Source organism: Lutjanus erythropterus, chromosome 2, assembly GCF_056507025.1.
Source record: "Lutjanus erythropterus isolate fLutEry1 chromosome 2, fLutEry1.hap2, whole genome shotgun sequence".
In the NCBI taxonomy this organism is placed as follows: Eukaryota; Metazoa; Chordata; class Actinopteri; order Lutjaniformes; family Lutjanidae; genus Lutjanus; species Lutjanus erythropterus.
In genome coordinates this window covers 7337264-7364233 of record NC_139318.1, presented here as the reverse complement: position 1 = coordinate 7364233, position 26970 = coordinate 7337264, and positions in this window count along the sequence as shown.

The following is a 26970-nucleotide window of genomic DNA, read 5'->3' as shown; positions in this document are numbered from 1 at the left end:
TCTCATTTTGCAATAAACACTAATTAGCTGGATCCGCTGCAGAGAAGAAAATGTTTCAACGGGCAACAATTATGATCACCACAACGTGCATCTAATGATTTCCTCTGTTTTCGATCTCTGTGTGGCAGAGGGTTAGTTTTATCAATAAAGCTCAGAGATGATGTGATGTTTATACCTCCATACCCACAGCTGAGAGAGAGAGAGCTCCATGTTTGCTCACCAAATATGAAACAGGCTCTTTGGTGCCAGCAGCTCCCCAGGATAGATTTTAATTTTCTGTAATGCTGTGTGCTTGTACACCATGTCCCTCTGTGTGTGTGTGTGTGTGTGTGTGTGTGTGTGAATGGCTGAGAAAGAGAGGGAGAGAGGGAGACTTGTCCTGTACTGAAGGACAAGGGCAATCTAATCACATTGAAGAATGTTCTAGGCCAGACTGCTGGCTGTTGTGTGTGTGTGTGTGTGTGTGTGTGTGTGTGTGTGTGTGTGTGTGTGTGTGTGTGTGTGTGTGTGTGTGTGTTCATGTCTATGCAAGTCTCCTCATCAGATTTCAGATAAGTCATGTTATTTGTGATTTCTCATTTCCCTGCATTTATTAATTTGTTTCAATTATGATAAGAAAATTAGTTTGAAATATTTCACTATAATGATATGATATCATACTGTGGTCACACCCAGGCTTGGGAAGTAATGGATTACATAACAGGATTACATAGCTAGGATACAAAAATAGGTAACTGGATTCTAATCAGATTAGAGATACATTTAGTAAAAATGGGGAGTATTAGCAGATTACAATTTAAAAATCTATTTTTAAATAAAGACGGACATTTTACCATGTGCAGTGTGCTTACACTACAACACAAGTCTCACAACACCACCCTAGTCTCCAGTGAATTCATATCTTATCTTACAGTTGCTAATTACATATGAGTTTATGGCAGTTATGTGATATTAGAGTGTGAAGTGTAAATAGTATTATTTAACAAAGTACATTAAATTGTGTATGATCAGTTTTTAATCCACAGTGGTTCCCAACTTTTTCACACTAATTTCAGAATAAATTGCTGCCTGACTGAATTAGTTAATAACTATTTAGATAAAGATCAAACATGTATTAATTGGTAATTAATCATTAGTTTAGAAATGGCAGTAATTGCACCACATTTGACATTGTTTTATCTGGTGGAGCCATTCACTAGATAAGGAAACTGAAAATTAAAAACAAACAAACAAAAAAAAAAAAACAACTGAGAAAACAAGAAAAAAATTAAAATGAGGGAAAAAAATGTGTTTTATATCTTATCAATTATTGATGATTCATCAGTTAGCTTTTTCAGCTACTGGTTAATACACAAAACATGTCACCCTAATAGGAAGCTAAGTCTACTTATAGACAGGTGACACATGAAACTTTCTGCCACAAAATTTTGATTGATAATAGCAACAATGTCTGATTTAATGAGTTTAAGAGGTGAAATCATCATTTTGTATATAAATATGTAATATACCACAGTTGTAAGGTGCTGGAAAAGCCTGAAAAGAGCTTCAATTTGATTTTGGAAAAGGTGTAGGAATGCTGAAATTGTGATTTTAATTGACGTGCAAACAGAGCACAGTCTTGGGGACGCCCTGTGATTTCTGGTGCCCCCCTAAGGGGGGCTCCAACCCCAGGTTGGGAACCAATGCATGAACACATAACAAATAAAGGAATATGTGGGAAAACAATTACTCAACCTAAAAAGAGCATTAAGCATTATATTAGGCTAATCAACTTCACCATAATTTGAACTGAGGCGATGTAGAAGGAATGTGAAGTAATCAAGTTACATTGATATTATGAACTATATCAGAATACAATTAAAGTAATCCTCCAAACCCTGGTCAGATCCAAACGCAAAACTTCCCAGCTGCCAACATCACCTGAAAAGGTCCTCTGAGGTGAACTCTGGAGCAGTTTGTGAGTGCAGAGCAGAGCTGTCATCATTTTTTGACAGCTTGAATCTATTTGAGTCTTCAGTTCATCATATCTAAGACTGGGTTGCACCAAGAAAGGTTACTTTATTCTAAGATTATTTCTAATCAGAGTTTAGCAAAACTAGGTTTCAAATAGACAAATTGAAACAAGTCAATAAATTAATAAATAAATTTGAGTGCTGTCGGAACCTAGTTAGGGCGGGTAAACTGTTACGTTTCTGCTACTCAGTATTCTTTTATGTTGCATTGTTTGCCAGCTAGCTAAAAGCCTTTTTGTAAAAGGTTTACAAAATGTTGCCTTTTTTTTGCAAGCTAGTAAAAAGTTTGATAAAATGGATAAAAATGATGTTTAATGCTAGCTCACCAAAAAGTTAACAAAATGTTGTATTGTTTGCTAGCTAGCTAAAAAATAAAGTTACACTGTTTACTAGCTAGATAAATTGTTAATAAAATGTTGCATTTGTTGCTAGCTAGCTAAAAAGTTCAATTCTTACATTGCTTGCTGACTAAAAGTTTAACAAAATGCTACATTGTTTAGCTAGCTAGCTATACTTCTTAAAGGAATAAAGACAGGCTTAAATCTTATTTTTCTGAATTTTCAGCTAGTTTAAAAGTGTGGGTAAACATAATTTTAAGTTAAACCACGATTTAATAGAGTTTAAAAGTTAATACTTGTTGGTGCAACCCAGCCCGGTCGTTTCTGTGAGAAACGATAACCAGGTTAATCTGGTTAATCTGTTTACTGAGGCAAAACTTATGTTGTTGGGCCCCTATTTACACTCCTAACACCATCTCACACTCAGTGGTTTTTCTGGATAAAAAGCACAATAACGTTGATTTCTCAACCAATTTCAATGAGCTGTGTTAAATTCAAGGGTTTATGATCTGATCACTGGATAATTACTGCAGTGATTATATGTTTCAGCTGGAAACAAGTTATTTAACTCTAACTGATGCAGTGAGCAGCTTCTCATTTTGTAAACAACCATGTCAGAAGACATATCCTGTGGTCGTGGAAAAGATGTTACTCTGTTTCAGAAGAGTCAAATTATTGACCTGCATCAAACAAAGAACTAAGGAGATTGATGAAACTACTAAAACTGAGTTAAGAACTGTCCAACACATTATTAAAACCTGGAAGGATAGTGGAGAACCATCATCTGTAAGGAAGAAATGTGGTCTGAAAAAACTTGTCTTCACTTGAACGTTTGGTGAAATCAACTCATAAAAAATCAACAGTAGAACTCAGGTCTGTGTTTAATAGTGAAAGTAAGAACATTTCCACACAAACAATGTGAACAGAAGTCAAGGGATTGGGACTAAACAGTTGTGTAGTCTTAAGAAAACCACTTATCAGTGAGGATGATCAGAAAAAAAGGCTTCAGTTTGTTAGGGAGCATAAAGATTGGACTGTGGAGTGATGGAAAAAGGTCATGTGGTCTGATGAGTCCAGATTTACCCTGTTCCAGAGTGATGGGGGCATCAGGGTAAGAAGAGAGGTGGATGAAGTGATGCTCCCATCATGCCTAGTGTCTACTGTACCAACCTGTGGGAGCAGAGTTATGATCTGGGGTTGCTTCAGTTGCTCAGGTCGAGGTTCAGAAACATTATGAGCCCAAAAACTGAGGTCAGCTCACTACCTGAATATACTGAATGAACAGGTTTTTACATCAATGGATTTTTTTCTTCCCTGATGACACGGACATGTTCCAAGATGGCAGTGTCAGGATTCATGGGGCTCAAATAGTGAAAGAGTGATTCAGGGAACATGAGACATCATTTTCACACATGGATTTTCTTACACAGAGTCCAGACCTGAACCCCATCAGAATCTTAAGGATGGGCTGGAGAAGACTTTACACAGCGGTCTGACTCTCCCATCATCAATACAAGATCTTAATGAAAAATCAATGCAACTCTGGACAGAAATAAATGTTGTGACGGCGTCATGCTCAAAGCTAAAGGTGGTCCAATTAAATATTAGAGTGTGTCTTTTTTATATTTGACTAGGCAGTTTATTACAGACTTCTTCTTAAAGAGTTTTTTTTTTAACATAAGCATATTTTCTCTTTTTAAATTACACAGATCTGTATAGATCTGACAAATCCAAAATCTGAAATTATGGGACAAATTAAACATGTTTGAAACGCTTTGTTTATCTTCTTTTTCATGGATTTGTTTTCTTGTTTGTTCTTGTGTAACAAAGACAGGGAACATATTCAAAGCACAGGTGAATTTATATCAAATAGACACACACCTTTAAGCAATCTGGGTGACCATGAAATCTGCATTAGCATAATTTCATGGTGACAGAGATGAAGAGGAGGGAGAAGGAAGAGCACAGAACTCCAATGGGAATTCATAATTGTTCTGTATCGAGTCAGTTAATCTGCTGACAAGAATCCAGTGTTTCTTTATTTCCTCCTTCCTGTCCTCATTCCAGGAAAAAAAACACATCTGACCTTTCACCATGAGCTGCAAAGCTCTTTTCAAACACTGCAGTTGGTTGGTTAATAGCAGCTCACAGATGGATACCGGAGAGATCAAATTATCATTAGTTTGAAGAGACGGGCAGTCAAACTGGCATGTTCACACACACACATGTTCATCCCTGTGTGTGTGTGAAAAAGTAACAAGTTCATTCAGGTCTAAATGACAAAATTTTATTTCAGTTCAGTGTTTTCAGTTGAAGTAATACAAAGTTTTGAGTCACATTTAGGTATTTCAGTGGATTATAACAACTTGAAATGACGCCCTGCTCCCTTAACCTGCTCTTCTTATTTCAGTAAAAGCACATCAGTTAGATTTCTCTGCAGATCTCACGTCAAGACGTCCACATTTTGAGCTGCCATTTGATCTTTGTGACTTGGAAAGAAGGTTAAGCCTAATGCAACGCAACATCAGATTTTGTGAACTTCTAATTTATTATGTCAGCTGTAACATATCCATCTAAATTGGTTAAATTGTGTTTTAGTTTTCATCAACTCATGGAACGACACCAACTGTTGTTAAGTTGGGTTCAGGTCAAGTCATGCTAACATTAGAAATTACATTACTTATATGTAACAAACTGAAACAACACACACAGGTTACTATTAAAATACTGTTCCTGAAACCATAGATTGTTAAGGAGCAATAGTAATAATTTTATTTTCCTTTTGTGTAAAGCAAATAATTTTGTTGGAAAATTGGAAACTTTTAAGTTGACCTGACTTAAATTTAAGTTGCATTAATGCAAACTGGGGATTTGAATGCAATCAGATTATGACATACCTCTGACTTAAAGTAAGTGTGTTCATCTAATGAACACAGATTTTAAATAACAAAATTCATTTGTGTGTTGGCGATTGAAGTAATTTTTGTAAGCTGGTCCAACACTTGTCTTTTTTCAGTGCAGATAGCTGGTAAATTGGAGACAACTTGTCTCACTCTTCCCTTCCAAAAACCTGAGGTGGCCAAAACTCAAAAAAATGTGAAAGCTGCTACCGAAAGCTGCTTGGTTTGTCCATTCTGGGCTACTGCAGAAACACAGCGGTGCAATGTGGCAGACTGTATGGAAGAGGACCAGCTTCCTCACAGCATGACTAATGAAAACACAGCAATTCTTATTTTCAGGTGATTATACTCTAAGGAAAAATTACGGTGACACTGCTGCTGTACAATGACTTTTGCTGGAACAGCAAAATGAGTAGCCAGTTCAATGCTGAAGGAAGCATTAGCATGTTACTTCAGTATCACCCAGGACTACTTCTACTGTTTATAGTAAAAGATTTTAATGCACCGTGAGTTCGATTTCGAACAGTCTGAACATGCAGTGGACAAAAACAAGAGGGATCCCTAACCGGATGATTTCACTAAGCACGGCACATCTGCACCACGGTTCTGATCGGTCCTTTGCACAGCTGCAAGCTCCACTAGCAGCATTTCAAAAGTGTTTCAGCAGGGGAGTGTTTTACCCACCTGATTACGCTTACTTGGCGTGAGTGTGAGTGGGGCTCTGCACAGGGTCTTTTATTTTGAAAATTAACCGGATTCTCACTGTCTGTTCAGTGTCTGACTTCCTGCCTGTCTGATCTATTGACACACCATCCGTCTAAAAAATAGACTTGGCGTATATTTGAAGCAGAGCAGGAAGCGGAGAGCCACTTCTGGGTGGTGGCGAGGCGCTCCTGGTGGAATCATAAGCACTGTGTAGAATGACTGCTATCAGCTCCAGCTGACATGACACAGCTTTAACACGACGCAAGTGGACCTGGTGGAATTTAGCCATAATAAAACATTCATTAATTTTCTGTAACCGCTTATTCCATAAGGGTCGCGGGCTGCTGGAGTCTATCCCAGCTGACATTGGGCGAGAGGCGGGGTTCACCCTGGACAAGTCACCAGTTCATCACAGGGCTGACACATAGACAGACAACCACTCACATTCACATTCACACCTACAGGCAATTTAGAGTCACCAATTAACCTAGCATGCATGTCTTTGAACTGTGGGAGGAAGCTAGAGAACCCGGACAGAACCCACGCAGACATGGGGAGAACATGCAAACTCCGCACAGAAAGGCCCCCGGGGAGCTGGGGGATCGAACTCAGGACCTTCTTGCTGTGAGGCGGCAGTGCTAACCACTGCACCACCACCATGCCGCCCCCATAATAAAATCAGCTGCTCAAAATGTGAAAAAAACAAAATTCTGCTGCATAAATTCACTCTTTGACTCTTCTCTTATCTTTGCTTTTTGAAATATTAGATCATTTCCTTTGGGCCTCAAACAACTATTTTAATGAAGCCATCTGGTGTGTTCAGAGGGGCAGACACAGTGCACTCAAGTGAAATACTTTCATTCTTAAAATTTCACTTGCATTAATGTACTAAGTATTAAGTTTCCACCACTGGTTGAGAGTTTGAAATGGCCTGACCCTACTGGGGTTTGTAGTTCTACCTGTGTCAAATATGTGCATCCAACCCAAGACAATATTGAGCAGAACATACAGTTGCTTCCAGATGTGTGAGAACCAATATTCACTGAGAGCATAATGTAGGGTATCGATTGCACTGATGAGACTGTGCTGAGTCCTCTGGTAATGTGAGTATTACATGGAGAGCACAGAGGGTTCAGGGCAACATCTTGAATAATTAAAGAAACTTTATTGCTACAACAAATTTCATCGAATGTTTTTTTTCTTTTTTTCCTCGGGGCTCACAAAGCATGAATAAACCAGCTCACAACAGTTATGTACGTGAAGCGTGGTCGAGTAAACTCACACAGTTTGATGTTAGTGTTTGTGTACTGTGTGAAACCACAAGGGGGCCTGAATCACTGCACAGTGGCTCATGCTCTCATGTTACTGCTGCCATTAATCATCACTTTACCAAACACACTCAGTGACCTGCCGCAACTCCTCCTTATATAATCCAATCTGTTTGAAACGTCTGCAAATGGACTGTGATAGCTGTTGACTCACTCATGAGTGAGTGACTTTTCCCTGTCCCTGGTGGCGGGGGGGGGTAAAATCTCTAAAGTGGGTCTTTGTGACAGACGGAGTGGTCTGAAAACGAGAGCAGAAGAATTTCAGGGATGGGGGGGTTAGATTCCCACAAAGCCTGGTATGAGAGGTGAGGAAGAGTTCACTGTCAGGTTTTATTTAAATCAGTGCAGCCATATTCAAGAGAAAAACTGCACTATTAAAAATGTCTTACTATATCTAAGCAATATTATTTGTATTAATTCTTTGTACTACAGAAGAGATGGACCAGTGTAGAGATCGAATGTATGAAAGAACCACCTTGTTTCTGCAGCAGAAACTGGGCTGGGCTGCATGTTCAATTTTAATTTTCTTTACTGGACATTTAATGCATAGACAGAGCAATATGCAAAGAAAACTGCATTCTAATGCCCTTAATGTTTTGACTTGCAATGTGTTTATTGTGTTACTATAAAAACCCATCAGAAAATGATGATGGTTATATGAAGATAAGCCACTTGATATTTGGGATCCTGTAAATTAAGATGATTGTCCGATCCAGCAGTGTCTGCAGCTTCACCTGCTCTCGATGGTATGTCAACTTCTGTCACTTACTCCCAGATGTGTCCTCCATAAACAGTTACCTGAAGCTGCCATGAACTCTCATATCTGATTTCATTTAAATGTATGATATTCATTTGGCAACACAAATCAGACTGTAATATCAGCTTTAGTTTCTGTGGTGTTGGTGAGCATGTCTGCGTTCATTAATCGCTGAAGATTACAATGGCTGTTTTGAAATTGAATTATGATTCAGCTGTACATTGGTTAATGAAATGCGACGCATTGAACATCTGTATTACACATTTTAATCACCTGCCATTCATTAAGGTTCGCTATGCCATGGCCACCCCACACTAGCTCCATGGCCCGCCTTGGCCACCCCAGTTAAATGTCCTGGACACGCCGCTGATGAGCAGTATTGAGTTGGAGTTCACACGTCTTGTCTCTGAGGTAAAACAGTACAGTTTGTTATACTCACGTCTCCAAATGTGATAAAACACCTCTGAGTGTGTTTAAATTCCAGGTTCTTTTGTACAGCGTGAATTAACTGCGTGTCTAACACCGCTACTCCAACTTATCTGTGTGTGTTTCATGCTATCAGCAGCTGCTCTGTTTGTTTCTTAACTGTCAAACTGTTGCCCTTAATTTGTGCTAATGGACTGACTAATAGAAACACTCATATCACATCAGGTATAAATATACAGCAGATGAAGAAACGCTTGGCTGCTAATAAAGGAAACACAGACATACACTCACACATACACCAGTACATGTGCATACAGCTTTTTTACATTTGAGCACACACACACACACACACACACACACACACACATACACACAAACACACACACAGATAATGTATGTTAACCCTGAAAAGCGATAATTGCTACCTGGCTGCCAGTGGTGGAAAGAGTACTGAGTACTGTGCTCAAGTACAAATACTTTTACACTACTAAAATATTACTCAATTACAAGTTAAAGTGCTAGTGTTAGAAAAACACTTAAGTAAAAGTACAAAGTATTTGTTGCAAAAACTACTCAGAGTATTAGTTACTTTTAACCGTGATGTCACAGTCACCTCTCCAAACTAGGGTTGCAAATTTTTGGTGTTTTCCTGAGCCAATAGTTGAAAAGGCTAACAGTTGATTAATTATCACAAAACACTTTTCCCCCTCATTTTCAGTTTTTTTTTTTCTTTCTTTTGAATTCTTCTTGTTAGTGATCAGATCACCTGACTGGCCACTGAAAATGCAGATGAAAGGTTTGCATGTTACTTCAAACTGTACTCAGTGCTCAACTATGATTTTAAAAGTAACTAAGTAGATTACATCTTGTAATGCATATTTCAGTTGGAGTTAAAGCACAGACTCTAAATCCTACTCATAAAAGTACCCAACAAACCCTACTTAATTACAGTAAATGTATAATTAGCTACTTCCACCCATGCTATTTGTTATAACTTATGGGAAAACATGGGACACATCAAATAGAAGTCAGCACATGTGATGAAACATAATGTGAATACAACTTTATCATCACCTCAACCATGAACATGCTGGAACAGCTCTGGCATAACTCCAGTAATGCTTCAATTTAAATGTAAATAGGAGTTTACTTTACTAGGCATGATATTTTGATTATTATTAATAATCAGTAATTGTGATCACTATGATCGCTTCTGTGTGTGTGAGTGTGTGAGTGAGTGTGTGTATGCATGATCACTGGAACGACAGCTCGTCCACAGCTAATCTTGAAAACCACTAGACTAATCCGACTAATTTTGTTTGTGCACTTTCATGACTGTATGCAGAAGAATCGCTGTGATTCAGAATCCTTAACACCTCTTTTTTATGACCTTTTATGACCAAACTTGAAACAAATATTCATTCGGACTAAAAGATGAACTGATCAGATTTTCACTTTGAACTAACGTCTGTCCCGTTGTCTTACAGGATATCTGAGGAACGCTTGGAGGGAATTTCTCCAAACTTGGTCTCCATTTATGCTCAAGGATGAAATGATTGGAGGTGATTAAAAGTCAGTTTCTCCCTGGAAATTATTCATCAGTATAATAAGCACTTCCACTCTTGCAAAAAAAACTACATTTAATGTGAACTGGTTGTTGGAGACAAACAACTGTGAAGCCGTAATTCTATTTTTTGACTGCTCTGTTTTATATGAACATTGACTATATAGCTATAGACCACATAGCTGACCTCTCACTCTTCTTGACCGACCACTAGGGGACGCAAGTGATCAACAGCTGCTTCAGTTTGAAATCTTATTTCAACATTTGTGGAGGTCATGCTGATGCTGGAGGAACTTTGCAAATCTCTGCTGGTTGCATCTGGCAGTTGTGGTGGCTTTGCAGTAGGTGCACCATCTGTTGCCTGGCGGGGATCTGCACTCTACTGAGTGACCTCTGCTAGTTTTTGAGTAAGTTTGTCGTTGGCAGAGGTTGCCATGGTTATGCACCTCCAACCAGAAAGGAGGCTCTGAGGAAGTGACGTGATACGCGCTGAAAAGATACACACTACTGTCAATTTATGCAAAAGTATGCTGAACGATAGTACACATTTTTGTTATGTAGTGCGTAGTATGTGATTTTGGATGCAGCAAAACTTTTTTGACTATTCCTCTTCTTCTTTGGGGTATTTTTTTGGCGCTAAGTGGCGCCCTCTAGTGGATGTATTGCTTGAAATCCATGCCAACTAACTGTGCAGTGATGCTTACATAATTTGAAAATGATGGAAATATCTTCATATGTAAAGGAGCCTTAAATGAGCCTTTAGTTATATGTGTACAGATTTTGCACACTCATGCACTCATACACATGGTATATGCATATATGCACACGCTTGCTTTGGAATACTCACACACCGATGCATATGCTTAAATGCATACACACACACTAGTACAGTGCAATACACGTGCATACACATTTTCACACACATGCATAGAGATATGAACATTCATCCGCCCTCCTTCACATGTGCGCAGGCTTCACACGTTCATGCACACATACACACACAGTATGCGCATGCAAACAAACATATGCACACACCTGCAGATAGATCACGATACCAACACACTGATGCACATGCTTAAATGGACATGCACACACACACACACACACATAAACACTTTTATTTACATTCTTTCATACACGCACACATGCTTTCATAGATTTCAGTATTGTGTGACAATTCTGTCAACACCAGAGGCCGGCTGAGGAGGAGGACGCAGAGGAGGAGGCTTGTGCTATGCCGAGTGGTGATTGGGCGTTGCCATAGCAATGAGGGAGGGCCGAAGTCAGGGACTGGTGTGGGAGGAGCTGCAGGCTGATTATAAAACCCTCTGAGCAGCAGTTTGTCCTCTCCTGAGCTGTCTCCACTGTATCTCTGTCTCTCTCTCTCTCTTTAGCTTTTTATGCTGTCCAGCCAGTCAGGCTTCTCACAGCGTTCTGAGTGGAGGACAGCTGGAGGGTGGAAGGAGCGAGCTGTCAAAAGGGACTCAAAAAGGGACAGGCCGGTCTTCCTGCTGAACCGTCTGTCCATCACTGTGACAGAGCTGCCCGCATCTTGTGGATTTATCTGTGTGTGAGTGACACCTGGAAGGCGAGGGAAACCTGAGCAGAGAGGCAGGAGTGTGCTCCGTCCCTCCCATCTGTCTGGATGACCTGTGCTCCCCTCTGTAAGTATCTGCGGCAGCCACATCCACTCACATTCTTCATTAAGACGAGTCGACCTTACAGCGAGGGTCAGGGGTCAGGGGAGGCTGAGACAGAGGTGCACGCTGCTGATTTGAGGCTGAACTTTGTGCTTTGAGGATGAAATTTGTTCATTATCTCTTGTCAAGATTCCTCATTAGCTCAGTGGACATCTCAGGGGGTGTTCCTGCGCTCCAGTGAGGTCTGCTAATTGGCCACATTAGTGGTAACTTTTCTCTCTGTTTGGACACTTATTCAGTCTTGAGAATAGGGACAAATCATGTTTTACCAAAAAAGACAACTAAAAAAAATTATTAATACCAACACTCTACTTCCATCTTTTTGGTGAAACTTTATTCTTTAAGAATTTATATATGTGAAATATTTGTAATTTGTGAAATCTTTTGGTTTGCTTTGCTTTATTTAATTTCTAAACTTGCTCTGTGTCAGAAAACACCTGAATTCACAACTTCAATTTAAGAATGTGTTAAAAGCCGTGTTGAAATAGGAATACAAAGGTTTTATTATAATCATCTTTGTTTTAAAATATACTCTTTTTTTAAATGAAATGTGACAAATTTCTTTCACCTCTGATAGGCTTTACAAAAACATGATTTAATCAGACATGAACAGGTTTAGCTATACTGTAAGGACTCCTGTCTCACTTTCTGGTGAAAAAAAAGGCGGGAATACTGCTCAAGCTCTGTTAAGCTCTCTATTTTTTGTCAAATTCATTAAATTAATTTAAAGTCGTGTCCATGATTTCCATCAGCTCCATCAGATTTGTTCAAAAACATGATTTAACCAGGCATAAAAGGGTTAGCTACACCCTAAGAAGCCCCGTCTCACTTCCTGGTTTAAAAAAAGAGGAAAACTGCTGCTGGTAAGCTTTCTATTTTTAGACAAATTCATTAAATAATATTGCTATCAGATGTGTCTCATAACATTTGAACTCTGTAGCCCTTCTAAATCAAAGCTAAATAAGAATTATGGTTTAAAAATGTTTTGATTACTTGATTATTTTGATTAGCATTAAGAGAACTCTGAGACACTTTAAAAATTAAAATGGCTGCTCACTATGACTATACCATGAAATGAAAAAATGTAACACTCTGTCAACTCTGTTAAGACGTCAACATTTAATAAAAAGTATAAACATTAGGAGGTTGACCTGTTACAAGATTTATTCGCCAAGAGTTTGATGTTTTAAAATATATTCTCCTGCATAATTGAACAGAAAAAATCCAAACAAAGTTTTGTCCCAATTCTCAAGAATGAATGAGGTTAAATCACAGTGCAAAATGTCTCACATATTGTTCAATATAAAACTGTAAGCCATAATCCTTTTTGATAGTTCTTTGCCTAATTAGACTCACAACTGTGAGCTCATGCTGTAGCTAACACCCTTTAATTAACATTAATAATAGTGTGATACAGGACATGTGAGGCTGCAGTCGCCGCTTTTATCTTAATTGGAAAAGTCTGAAATGTCCATCATAACAGTTGCTTCTGTTTTGTGTCCAACACCGCAATCTCTGGACATCTGAAACCCCACCACCAGCAAAACTCACCCACTCACTCACCCACTCACTCATCCACCTCTCTCCTCTCTGATGAGCCTCATGCATTAATACTCACATGTAAACTGACAGTGGAACCGCAGTAACGTAGGAGCCACTCAAAATTATACTCAAGTCTATTCCATAACCACTGTACACACAGCACTGTTTACCTTTAGTACATGGACCTGCTGCGGGGGTAATTGGGTGTCTGGTGTGAGTGTGTGTGTGTATATAAGTGTGTGTGCACACAAAACTGGTTCCCTGTTCCATCATGCGTTGTTGAATCATGCAGCTTTCCTGTAATGTTATCACAAAAATAACTAAATCAGTGTTGCTAGTGAGAAGTTCCACTTCTGTTTCAAGTGTTACATGTTGCATTTTACATGTTGACAAAAAGAAGCCTGAAATAATGTGTGATGTCAATATTATAATTGTGTTTTAGAGTCCTCAAAGGCATCAAAACACTTTATTAAAGATAAACCTTTTTGTATCCAGGTTACAGAATGTAGGGTCTATTGAAATTTCAAATTTTTAAATTTCTGCTGCTGGCTGTATGTAGTGTTGGATCAAGGGAGCTGTTTTTTTTTTTTAGTATTAAACAACCACCATTTGAGTTGAAAATCTATCTCACATAATGCAGAAATCATGTATTTTGAAGTTTTTTTGTGATATGTTTAGTCACAGCTATGACATTTGATAAGTACAACTGTATATAGACAGATTCTTAAACTGACCATTTGATAAACCCTATTTCATTACAGGTCTGACATTCAGCATCCAAGTGTTTGCTGAGTTGTGCAGAATTGCCACTCCATAATCAAAACTAAGAACAAAGTTATAAGGAACGGCACAACACTGTGTTTTACCTGCTCTGACATAAGCAGTTAATGTTAGCATGCCTTGCTAACTAGCGTACCGTCTCCACTAACCTGGTGTTATATTTAAGGCCACAGAGGACCATATCATTAGCTAACTATTATTTGTTGTGACTACAGGTTGCATCAGAAACTCCAACACATCTACTGTGTGGGAGCCACGTCTCACTGTAACCACATCAGAGTTTCAGCTAAAGTCAGCAGCTCTGTCCTGCTTTTTACTGGATCATGGAAAGTTTCACTCTGACATCAAGCTCAGTAAAACTTGTTATCTGAGACAGTGTTACTTTGCCTGAACTGATTAGTTTGGCTTGAACCTTTTTCTTTTATAAAATGAAACATTGTTTGAAAATTGACCAGAAAAGTCATTTTGAGTTTAAAACTGGGTTAATCAGCTCTACAATATACAAACATTATCGGTCCATTTTTTAAATGATTTAAATTGTTTTTTTTAACATTCTTTTTTTTTTTCAGGTCTACACTGTAAAAACAAAAAACTTCAAATTTCAAGCTAACACACTTAAATGGATTTTTGAGTTTTGAGCCCAACTCAAATTCTTTGAAAAATGTTTACCAACTATTAATCTTTTGGTGAAATAATCTACTTTTCTTCTTCAGATAAATTTATATCTTTGATTGTTAGAAACCCAAACCCATGTATTTTAAATGATAAATTCTACAGTAAATTCATTTAAGTGAAAGTGAATGATGGCTACAATTTTAATATTTTCAATTAAAACTATGTGATTTTCAGACACCAAAATAATGACAAATAACACTGACAGTTCACTTTCACCAATTTTTTGAAATACACCCTTTTTAGTTTCTGAAACTCAAAGATTCGAGTTTATCTAAAGATAAAAAAGTAAATTATCTCAACTGAATTTTTATATGTCAACAAAACCTTTTTTTTAAGTTTATTACAAGACTTTGAGCTGGGCTTAAGTTGAGTTATCTCAACTTTTTTGTTGCGTGTGTTAAGTGATTCTTACATTCTCCAATTGTAAAAAAATATATATATGGAGCCTATACACAGAGTTTAAGAAAATGTTAATATTTTGTTAACTAAAATGTGTGTCATAGCCTATGTCTATTTCTTGATGCTTTTCCCCCTAAATTTTGTCGTCTTCTTGAGTCTCCTTCAGTTTGTTTTGGCACATTTACTAGCTGTGGCTCCAGATACATTTTTCTTTCTCTGTTGGCTCTTTTGATTGTAAAGGTTGCAGACCTTATTGTAATCTGTCTAAAATCAAGAACCCACAAATTCAAAAACAATCAGAAAGTGTTAAATCTGCCTCTGTTACCAACTGAATTTGTGTGTACCAACAAAAAGAGCCCGTCTTTAGGATTAATACAAAACTACTGTAATGTGCCAGACATCATGTTAGTCCATTTCATTCTTGCTGTCCTGTTTAGTAGTCTGTCTTCACCAGCCTTGTGTCTTGTGTGCACGTTTAGCCTTTTGGCGCTGAGGATGGCTGCGACTGTAATTTTGAGTTCATAGTAGTGATCGTTTGCCTTAACACGCTGCAGCTGAGGCACAATGGCAATGTTTACATAAGCAGTTTATTATGGAGTCCCTGATTCATCCCTCAGCCCCCAGGCCTACTCAGCCATGGTAATGTGAAGATAGACCCTTCCATATTCAACAATAGCTCTGGTACCAGCACTGAACACCACTCACACATGAACAAACACACGCAAACGTTTGGACAAACACAGCAAATGGAAGGCAGTTTGCGTTTCGCACAACACCGAGCCCACTGGCTACTGCACTGAAAGGTTAAACGGTTCAGCAAGCGAGCATCTTCTGAGAAAATAAATCCATCATGGGTCCTTACTATGTGTGGAAGCCTACCATGGCTGTATTCTAGCGGTTCACCAACATCTGACATGTTGGCTCGGTCACTGTCGTAGTGTTTTTGTGTGAAGAGATCCAGACTGGCTCTGTGTACAATGTGTGCACTATTTGCAGGTTACCAGTGTTACAATATTTCTAGGCAAAGCAGTTTTCCTCTTATCACTGCCATTTTCAAATGCCAACATGCAAAATTACCAGTTTTACTGAGGAACATTGTGTTCCCAGTGTGTTCTTGTTCCACTCTCTACTGTTATTTGCAAAAATGCACACTACTGATATTGTATTATTGCTTTATTTTCATTGGACAGTACTTCTCAGTAGCTCCGTGCACAGTTCAATAAACTGACATAAAGCCACAATTAAGCAAGAGCGAGTACAATACACACTGATAAAGAAGTAACCACCACAGCTGCCAGTGAACATGCGCACAACTAGCCCAAAACAACACACTGCCACACACTCCTCAGTCGTCCATGATGCCCTCTGGGATTTTAAGACTTTTGTTTAATGCTGAAGTGAAGTTTACATTCAGTGTTACTCCCCAAAAATCAATGTGTGAATGCATTTCCTGTAAAATGCATATTTTACCAGCTTACAGTTGGCACAATGCTAAACTTCTTTGCATGCTAGTTAGGGCTGGGTATCGGTGCTTTTAAGGTATTGATTAAAATAACGTGAGCAGTGCTGAAACCCCCCGAGTTAAAGAAAAAAATGAGCTCTTGTTAATGAGGTTTTTCTTGCAGGCAATCACAAAAAGTTTTCTTCATAAATTAGAACCTTTGAAAAAAGGTGTCAAATGAAGTACTTCATTGGTATCAGCAGGGTCTGAAATTAACAACGGCCAAGCGCAGGTAGACTTTTCATTCGGCGTGTGAATTTTGGAAGCCACTCAACACGATGGTGGGTAGGGTACTGAACTTGGTACCCACCGAATCTCATTGGTACAAGCAAGTATCGGTTAACGTTAGATCAATCAGTGCCAAATTTTGATACCTGGGAGCACATCTGGGTGTGAGCGTGTCACAGAGCATAGAGAAAAAGAGAAAGAGAGAGTGATGTCAGAGTGAGCAGTGGCTTGTTCTGTCACAGAGTGGAGGGAGAGCATCAGAGCGAATCGAAAGCGTATGTACATATATGTAACGTGTAAGGCATGTGCAACTTGTCTAACAAACTCAGAATACAGTGTCATTAAAGGCTAAAGAGTGCGCCATTTTTTAATAAAAAAAGAAAAAACTAAAGCTGTGTGTGGGCTGTTGGAACAATGGCTTGGCACAGAGGAATCACCATTGGTACATATATATTGTTTACATGGTCTGGTTTCAGCTTCAGCACCAGAATATGGTCTGTTACTGTGTTTGTGCACAGGAGCAGCAGTCATGTATTCCCTCCTGTGCCTCTGCTGCTGCTGCAGGGACGTATTAGATTACAAACAAAAAAGACCTAAAGGGCCCAAAGTGTTGCTGGGCACGTTTCCCTCATTCACGCCCAGTAGGTTTCAAAAGCTCTTCGCAGGTGGGCGGGCGGTGCATTCACAGCCGAGCAATCCAGCTCATTTAAAATTACCCACCCTATCTGAGGCTGCCAATGCTTTATATAGGATTGTGTTGTTTTTAACGAGCACAAATGTTGTGACAGGCGCTGTCTGATGGAGAGAAGCTGTGTGACGATTGGTTGGACACCCTGACGTCCAGGATTTGCTTCTGTGGGGACTTGGGCAGCCAGTGTGCTCACTTTTACCTCTCGCTCTCAGCGGCGTGTTTAGGCGCTTTACATAATTGCAGGCCTCTTACTCCCAAGTTGCTAGTCTAGTGCCGCAGCAGCTTATTAGAGGTTTTCCTCGCACTCTTACACAGGCAGAGGCCACCTTGGGAAATGTATAACGTGTTGTGCGCGAACGGTCTGAGGTAAGCTGTGAGTCACAGAGCTGCTCCTGTCAGAAGCAAGAGCATAAGCCAAAACCCCAGGGATAAGTTGTAACAACCAACACATCAGAATAATCACACACGCGTAATGTGATGTAACAAAACCTGACAGATGTAAAGGTCTTAAATACTCATGCATGTTCCTGACATTAAACTGACAACGGTTTTTTATCTGTGCCACTGAGTCTTGCGTAGCTTATTTAATGGTCAAAGTTTAGAAGAACGATGCAGGGATTAGCTTCATGTAGTAAACTTTGTCCAGATGTACTGTTTGTGTTTGCATTAACTAAGACATTTACATTAGTACACAAAGATAATTTCAGGAAGTAGCATGGGATCATGGGAGTTGTCACAACTGCCACTGCCAATGATAGAAATCATGTTCACTGATGAGGTAATATTAAAGTTTTATTCACATTACATTTAGTCATATTTTTGACTTCTTCTCTCACCTTCTGATGTATCTTGTGTTTACCAGAAGCTATAGCTACTAGCAGCTAGCAGGAAAGGCACAGTTACGGATTTCTCTGGGTTTTAATACTCAAAATATTTGGGATAATGTAAGTACACAACAAAACAACAAAAACATATTTAAAAATACCTAAAGCAAAATATATGACATTTTTAGACATTTTAATGTAGAAATGTAACATATTATAGCTTTAAAGGTACTACTTGAACCAATTTACATGTAATTATTGTTTTGTGTTGCCAATGTGTGAACAGAATGTAATGTAACTTTAAAAAATGACACCTTCCCTGACTTTCTCAGTTGTATATGACAGCCTGTGGAATGACTCTATGTAAAGGAGTCGGGATGTTTCTCCAGAAAAATCCACAGGATGTGACGTTTATTATTTATTTGTGCTGTGACTCTCCTTAGCTCTTCTACAGCAACAGTGTGCAACACTGGCTAACATTTGCTTAATATCAACAAATGACCAACACCCACCACAACACAAACCTAACTTCAGTTGCTGCACTATAAAAACAAACAAAAAAACAAACAAAACAAACAACAAACAACAAACAAAACAAACAAAAATTAAGAAAACTCAAAATTTCAAGGCACTGGTGTTTTGACTCAAATTCTTATGTTTTAAAATGTTTTACCAACTACTGATCTTTTGTTGATAATTTACATTGCTTCTTAAGACTTAAAGCTTTGAATTTAAGAAACTCAAAACACTGTAAAAAAAAATTGAGTAAATTAATTGAAGCAAAAGTAAATGTTAAAATTTCAATATTTTCAATTAAAATAGTTTAATATTTCAGGCACTAAAAAAAAGGACAAATCAAGTTCATAGCTCACTGTGACCATTTTTTGGATTTGTTTTTTTGTTTCTCAACTCAAAAATTCAAGTTTATCTAAAGAAGAAAAGTCATTTATCTCAAAACTTTTTAAATTTTAATTCAGAACTTAAGAGTTTGAGTTGGGCTCAAGACTCATAAATCTATTGCAGTGCACGGGTACCCACAATGCTGAGAACCAGAGCCGACTAGCAGCTATCTCTAATATGAGTCGCGTGGCCCATCCTGCACCCATGTGTTCTGAACTTGTGCAGCACCTGTGCTCCTGCAGCTGTTTATGTGTTTCCATAGTGACAATGAGCCTAGCTTGTGGCTATCAAACTTTCTGTAATATTTAGCAAGCAGCAAAGCCACTGACAAGGTTATTTTCACAGTCTTTGAGTGCAGCAAAATCCACCCAAACATCCCACTTGGCCTTCAATGATGTATTGTCCACAATTTGGTGTCCACTGAGGGAAATTTTGTGGCTTTATATCATCCATTTTAGCCAGCAGCTAGCGTAATCACTGTCAAAAAAAAAAAAGTGATGTCCCATATGGCAGGATGTTGGGTCAAACATTTTGTCGTAGACTTTCACAATAACATCCTGCCAGCTAATTAGGCTTGTTATTGCTGAATTAGTGGATATAAATGTCAAAAACACCACACAATCATTTTCAAATTTTCAAATCTGATTCCTCCAAAGAAAAAACATATTATTGTAATGCAGTTAGTTGCAGTTATTTAGTTCATTTTTACTTGTGGCTGCACCTGTATATATTTTTACCCAGTACACAACGTTTTGGTGGGTCACCCATTTCGTGTATGTGATGTCACTGTTATGGCTTGCATACGGAGTATGAGCACACATGTGAGCAACAAAATGCTCACTGCAGCTCCCTTAATGGCCACTGGTACCATTAATAACAAGGATTTTCTGAAAGTAAAGCTATAAACAGAAACAGTCAATCCAAGGTAAGTAATGCTAAAAGTAGCTGCTAACACTACTAAACTGCAACCGGTTAAAGGCAATAACTGAAGCCTTGAGCTGTTTTATTTACAAGACACATGACTATGTAGTGTTGTTGAAAAATCTGAATTTATGTGTGTAGATCTGTTCCAAACTGCCTGAGAGGGAAAGATAGCAGAGACCAAGTTAGCAGGGAGTGATATCATCAAGAGTTGTACTCACATGATTTGACTGCTGAGCCCCAGGTTACATACAAACAAACACAGTTGCTTCTAGACTTCAGTGTTTACAAGAGTGATGAGTGAAAACAAGCTTTGAATAAAGTATGGACACCTGCAGGTTTTTTAAATTGCACTTCAGAAAGCTGTGGCTGAACTTAATGCTTCTTTTAGTCAGCAGGAAGTTCCCCAAGCTAATTTTACAGTGTGCCCTTTTAGCCTCGCTTGAGTAATTTCATGCTTTTAGTCACAACAAACAGACGTCCATTAGACTGAGCCCGTCTGAGGATGATAAGCGTCTCTGTTGCTGCTATTTCCCTCCTACTGTCTTCTGTTTTTTATATCTCCTGACTCTCTCTCTATGCTGTTATTCTGTCCTCCTTTACCCCTGAACCGTCTCCCCCTCTCTGTTTCCTCATCCCCATGAGCACTTTTTTTTTTTGGTTGTTTGTTTTTTGGGGGGTGGGCAGCTAAATCATCAGCAGAGACATTTTTAATTTGAGTCGTGCCTCACGTCACATGGCAGCACATCTCACCTCCTGCATCCTGGCTCCCCAGGAGTGATGTCACTCTGACATCAGCAATCAGCGTGCATGTGCACGTTTCGGGAGGTTGAGAAGACACATTGTTGGAATGAGTAAACCAAAGCCTCATCAAACAGTCAAAGATGCTATGTTTTCTTTATAGGGACTCCTATACTCTTAAATTTGTGATTGCCCAAACGCGTAGTAGTCAGTCCAGTTTTGAGCTTCGTCCTGGAGCGATGCAGGTGCTCTTCTGTCTTTAAGACAGCTTCAAATGTCAACAGAGAACCTGAGGCTGTGGCTGAGACGACGGGAAGGTTCATTCAAATCTACTCAGCTGCTTCTGCCTTTAAAGATTGTGTAAAGCAACAGTAAATGTGTGTTCTGAGTTTGTCACACCACAGAAACGTGCATTATTAACCACCCAGCCAAATTTGAATGATTAAAAAAAATCACTAAACGATGATGAATCACTATAATGTGTCTCTTCTGCTCCCTGTCTAATCTTTTTTTAGAGTATTTAACCCTAACTGAGCATGTGCTGTGTGACTGTAAAGGGACAGAAATGGGTATGTCACCTGGAGGCAACACTATACCATAGATGGATATATATACAGTGGAAAAATGAAACTCCTACTATATGGATATACATACAAGACTGTGTGGGCATGCTGCAAATAGACAGGTGAATATATGTGTGTGGCAACAGTAACAGTGTTAATCCAAAGTGACCTGTTAGCACCACAGATTAAGTATAAATAGAGCCTTGCCTGTATGTGATATTTTTTCACAGCATTTAACATAGATGTCAAACTTTGTGATGTTTTGACTTTTTTCTCTTTGTTCTGCTGTGGTGACTTCCGCTGCTCATGCTAACTACTCACTTGTACTTCTGCCTCTACAATCAGACATATTACAGAGATCCAGACACTACTTAGATAATGTCCCAGTAACACTGTATGTGAAATTTGTATTGAGTTTGAGACCTCTGGTGAGAATCTATATGTGCTTTGTGGACATCAAGACTCCCATAAGAGATTTGTGATGGGGTCATTGCTACAAACCATTCGTTTATTTCAGATTGTGATCTGAGTCAGATCTCAGTCAAACATATCAAGTGTTGGGCTGCGCCAGGGTTATGTCCTGTCGCTAAATTCCACCAGGTACGGCTGCGTTGCGTTACAGCATCAGCCAGAGCTGATCATAGCCATTGTACACAATGCTTGTGCCTACCAGCAGTGCCTTCCCAGAAACGGCTCTCCACTCCGCTTCAAATGTGCGCTGAGTCTATTTTTGGCGGATGCCATGTTAATTAGCACAGAGCAGATCGAACGGGCAGGAAGTCAGAAACAGAAAAGGCAGGGAAAATCTGGTTAATTTTCAAAATAAAAGATCCTGTGCATACTCACAATCATAAAGACAGACTGAAAAGAAATGATCTAACCATGTAGCCTGCTTATCCATGGTGGAAGCACAAAGAGCAAGAAAAGAGGACCTTATCAACAAAATCTCAGCAAGTAAACATAATTAGGCAGGCAAAACGCTCTGCTGCTGAAATGCTTCAGAAATGCTGCTGGTGGGGCTTGCAGCCATGCAGAGGATGGATCAAAACTGTGGAACTGGTGCAATCAACCAGTAACTCTGTTTTGTTTTCATTGACAGAATCAATAGGTATGAGGGTTGAGCGATGGCATACGGCGATGTCCTCAGTAAAACATCACAAATGGTCGATGATATCATTGCTGGGTCTAAAGGGTCTTTGTCTTGGCATTACTTGCCCATAAATGACCTGTGTTTAATAAGAAAATAATGCAGATAGACAACTTTTGAATCATAATATTACAATGCTAGAGGGCTCAGTGGTCGATGACTGTCAGCTGTCACAATGTACAAGGGCATCGTCAATCAGCCCAACCCTACATCCACAGATTGTAGAGTGTCCAGTTTAGCAGTTGCAGGCAGTGGTGATCAGGGATGTTTTGGGGCCTTAAGTAAACCCTTATTTAAATCAATTTAAGTTCTTAAGCTACGTCATTGTACACAGAGCAATGCAGGAGCAACAGCATGGCAGTCTGTAAACTTTACAAACTGAGTCTCAACCCAGTCCAACTGATTCAGACTTTTGCGTTCATGCAAACAGCTTCTCCAGATAGAGTAGAGATTAGTGCAGAGCTGTATTTCTTGTATGAAAGTGGCTGAACTGTTAAGATTTTAGGTGGATATATAGCTATAACAACATGTATCACTGGCATTACATCTCTGCTTTTTGCATTTGTTGCAAATCTGTGGGCTTCATCAAGCCGTGGAGCCGTGGAGTGTGAGGTCAACAGGCTGACTGACATCAGCAGTCGTGCAAACACTTTAAAGGACTGTCATGGTGAACAGGGAGCTGAGCATGAAGGCAAAGCTCTTGATTTTCCAAGGCCAAGATTGCCAGTCCAAGTGGCCAAAATATATTTTCCTTGCTGGGTCAGTGGGCTCACACTTCACACTTCACTTTCGTTCAGAAAGACTTCAAGTCAGATGAGGTAGTTTGGGCATTTAATTAGGAAATCTCCGGGATCCCTCCCTGCTGAGGTGTTCCAGGCACATCCAATCAGGAGCCACCCTAGCTGTGACCCAGAATAAGTTGGAGGGATTACACGGGAAGAGGTGGAGGATGTGGCAAAGGAGAAGCGCTTCTTGGCTGCCTTACTGGAGTCATGTGTAAACAGAGAACAGAATTAGCTCTGGTTATCAAACTGTTTCCATTCAAGATTCTTGGAACCTTGGTGCTAAATACCGAAGCAGCTCACATTTCAAACCTATTTTGAGCAGAACCATCGTAATCATGGATGGCTGATCGATGAACAGCATTGCACAATGCACAACGACTTGTAGGACATTGGATATTGATTCTTTATTCAGGTAGGATGGCCAGGTGTCCCACTTTCTGTGGGACTGCATCGCATTTTTATCCCTTGTCCCACCATCAAACATTTTGAAATGATGTTCCACATTTTGATTGGCTTTAGTTTCCAAAAAGTCCAACCACTAAGACAGACAGGGAAATGGGGAGAGTTACACTGTCCCACACATTCATTAGTTTGATCTGGTCACCCTAACTTCAGCTTTGTATTTCTTGGTTTGCAACTATTTGGGAAGTAAATCTATTTTGGTTGAAATGCTTTGAATGGTTAAAAAACAGGAGCATTAACAGAACTTGTTCCATGTTGGTGGAAAAGACCTACATGTGCAAAAATGCAGCCATATTCTTCATTTAAGGCTACCGCTTTGACACAGTGGGATGCCAAAGCAGTGGGATCTGGCAAAAAAAATCTCAGGGTTGACTTGCAAAAAAGTTAAAACCTGGTTCAACCTTTGCTTGAATGTAATGTGACATCATCCGGCATTGCACCGCGTTAGCGCACATTCCTGGTCCATTACTTTGTAGCGTGAAAGACATATTTTATGGCTTATCTCAAGATCATTGTGACAAGAGACTACGTGTCTCATAAGCATGAAACTCAAACTGGTTTTCATTATCTCACTGGTACCTGAAGCAACACAGCTGCTTTCAGCCTGAGTGTCCCCTTAGTCTGCTGCCAACATTCAGACTGGATAAGTAGCAGGAAACAGATGCATGGATGGATGATTAGAATGGATTCTTCTGCATCAAGTGCATGGGTAGGTTTCTTCCAAACATATGTATGAATGCCTGTGAATCTCCAAACAAAACAACCACCATGACATGTGTGGCCTGTTGCACAAACCATGGTGGCCTGTGATACAATAGGACAGTCTGATGCTGACCCCCGTCGCACTGTTGTTGTTCACACACAGCCACTGGACACAGTAGGCCTACTGTTCACACGGGGGCAGGGGGTGACACGTACAGTAGACAGACAGAGGGAAAGACAGAGGGATTTATTGTTGCTGTCAACACTGTTGTCAATTTTTATGCTAGGGATAGCTCCATTATTAGCACATCTCTTAAGCTATTCTGTGCACATTTCTGAGGAGAAATGAGATGGATGATGAGCCAAAGACAATGAGAGATAAACAAGAAGGAAAACATTTGTTACGTCAGGCAGAGGAATAGTGGAGTGTCATTTGTAGCCATTTAAGTGAGAAACTAAGGCCGTGATTGTTGTCTAGTAAAGCCTGACTCCAATGAAAGATGGGATGGGAGGAAACAAAAGGTCATCTTTATTACAGCTGCAGCCTGGACATAAAGAGAAGAAGAGCAGAATGTGACATCATATTTCTGACTACAAGCTTTGTGTAACATGTCACGAAAATGTCAACAAGAGTACGCTGAGTTTTAGATAATTTATTAGAAGGATGTGGGCTGTGTGTCTCAGCTTAACTTTTTTCTCCAGAATGCTGCACAGAGAGATGTCTGGCAGAATTGATTATCAGTGCGAGACAAGGGGGAGAAAAGTCTTTTAGTTTCATCTGTCTCTTAAACTGATAACACTCAAGGGCAGAGGTGGCAGAAGTACACACATTCTGTACTCAAGTAGAAATACACATACTTGTGTAAGAAAAAGACACTGGTAAAAGTAGAAAGTGAAAATGTACAAGCTCTGAAAAGTACTCAAATAGTGAAACTAAAAAGTCACCCTCTGAAGGACATTTCTACTGACTGTTGCTGTGCAAAGCTAACTGAACCGTCCTCTCTGTCTTTCATTTCGTTACTTCTCAGTCTCTTCTCTTCTGAGTCTCTTCTCAGTTTGATAGATTGTATTAGTCTTGTTATGTGTTTTATGTATTTTTAGATTGTTACATCTTTTTCATCTTGTTAGCTTTTCCTCTTGGTAAATCTTTTTGCGTCTTTTATGTCATTTTTCATCCTGTACATCCTGTACATCCTTTTCATCTTGTTGTATCTTGTACATTTTTTTCACCTAAGATCGTCTTTTATGTTGCTTTTTCTGTTGTTACATCTTTTTCATCTCTGTACGTCTTTTATGTTAATTTCATCTTTTTCGTCTCATCAAGTCATTTTTCATCTTGTTACATATTTTTGGTCTTGTTATGTCTTTTGCATTGTTTACACAAATGATTTGTCTTTTTTTATGTGTTGTTGTCCCATTTATTTAGACTGAAATCAGTCTTGATGTTGGGAAGGTAGCGCACAATGATGCAAAATAAAAAATAATCAATAATTTCACTCAAATGCATTAAAACCTAAGTAAAGGGAATAAAAGTTAAAAGCTGTCTGAAAAATAAATACTCCAGTAAAGTACTGATACCTGAAAGATCTACTTCAGTACAGTAACAAAGTATTTGTACTTAGTTACTTCCCACTTCTGCTCAAGGGTGTAGAATTGTGTAGGACCATGTCCCGAGCAATAATTTTGATCAAATATTTAAAATATACCCACTGCTGTCTGTCGGCGTCTAGTCAATGTTAGCAAGATTCGTTATCGCGACAAAGCACCTGTGCTAATTACAGATGCAAAACAATGCATTTTCAAGTTTTGAAAGATTGTGTTCTCCCCCTAATTATGCCTCATGTTGGTTTGGTGCACTGTACATATAGCAATGGGTCTGTTTTTACTACCAAAATATTTAAATCTCATGAGGTATTCAGACCATCAGGGGGAAAGTGAGAAATCTACACAAATCTATTATATTTTAGTTTATTTCAGACATGCTGCAATCTTAGTGAGCACTCCTCTGGTAGCATCTCTCAACATGAGTCTAAGGCAGGAGACCAGTTTGGGAAAGTTACTGAAATTTAGCAATTAGTTACAGTTACTAGTTACTTCCCTCCAAAGTATCTGAATTACTTCACTAATTAGTGGATATAAAAGTAAATAGTTACTTTGGAAAAAAAAATTGCATTCTTTAAAAATATCTGCTTGACTTCTCTTATTAATGCACACAGCTATATTGTTTTAGAGTAGCTGTAATGTAGCGAACAGACTCACAACCCCCACATTGTAGCTCCAACAGAAAAATGATTCATGCCCACCAACCTTGGCATGAAATATCCGACTTTGCACACTTGTCCCAGACAGGGCTTAAGTTAAGCCTCCGTGACACGACCT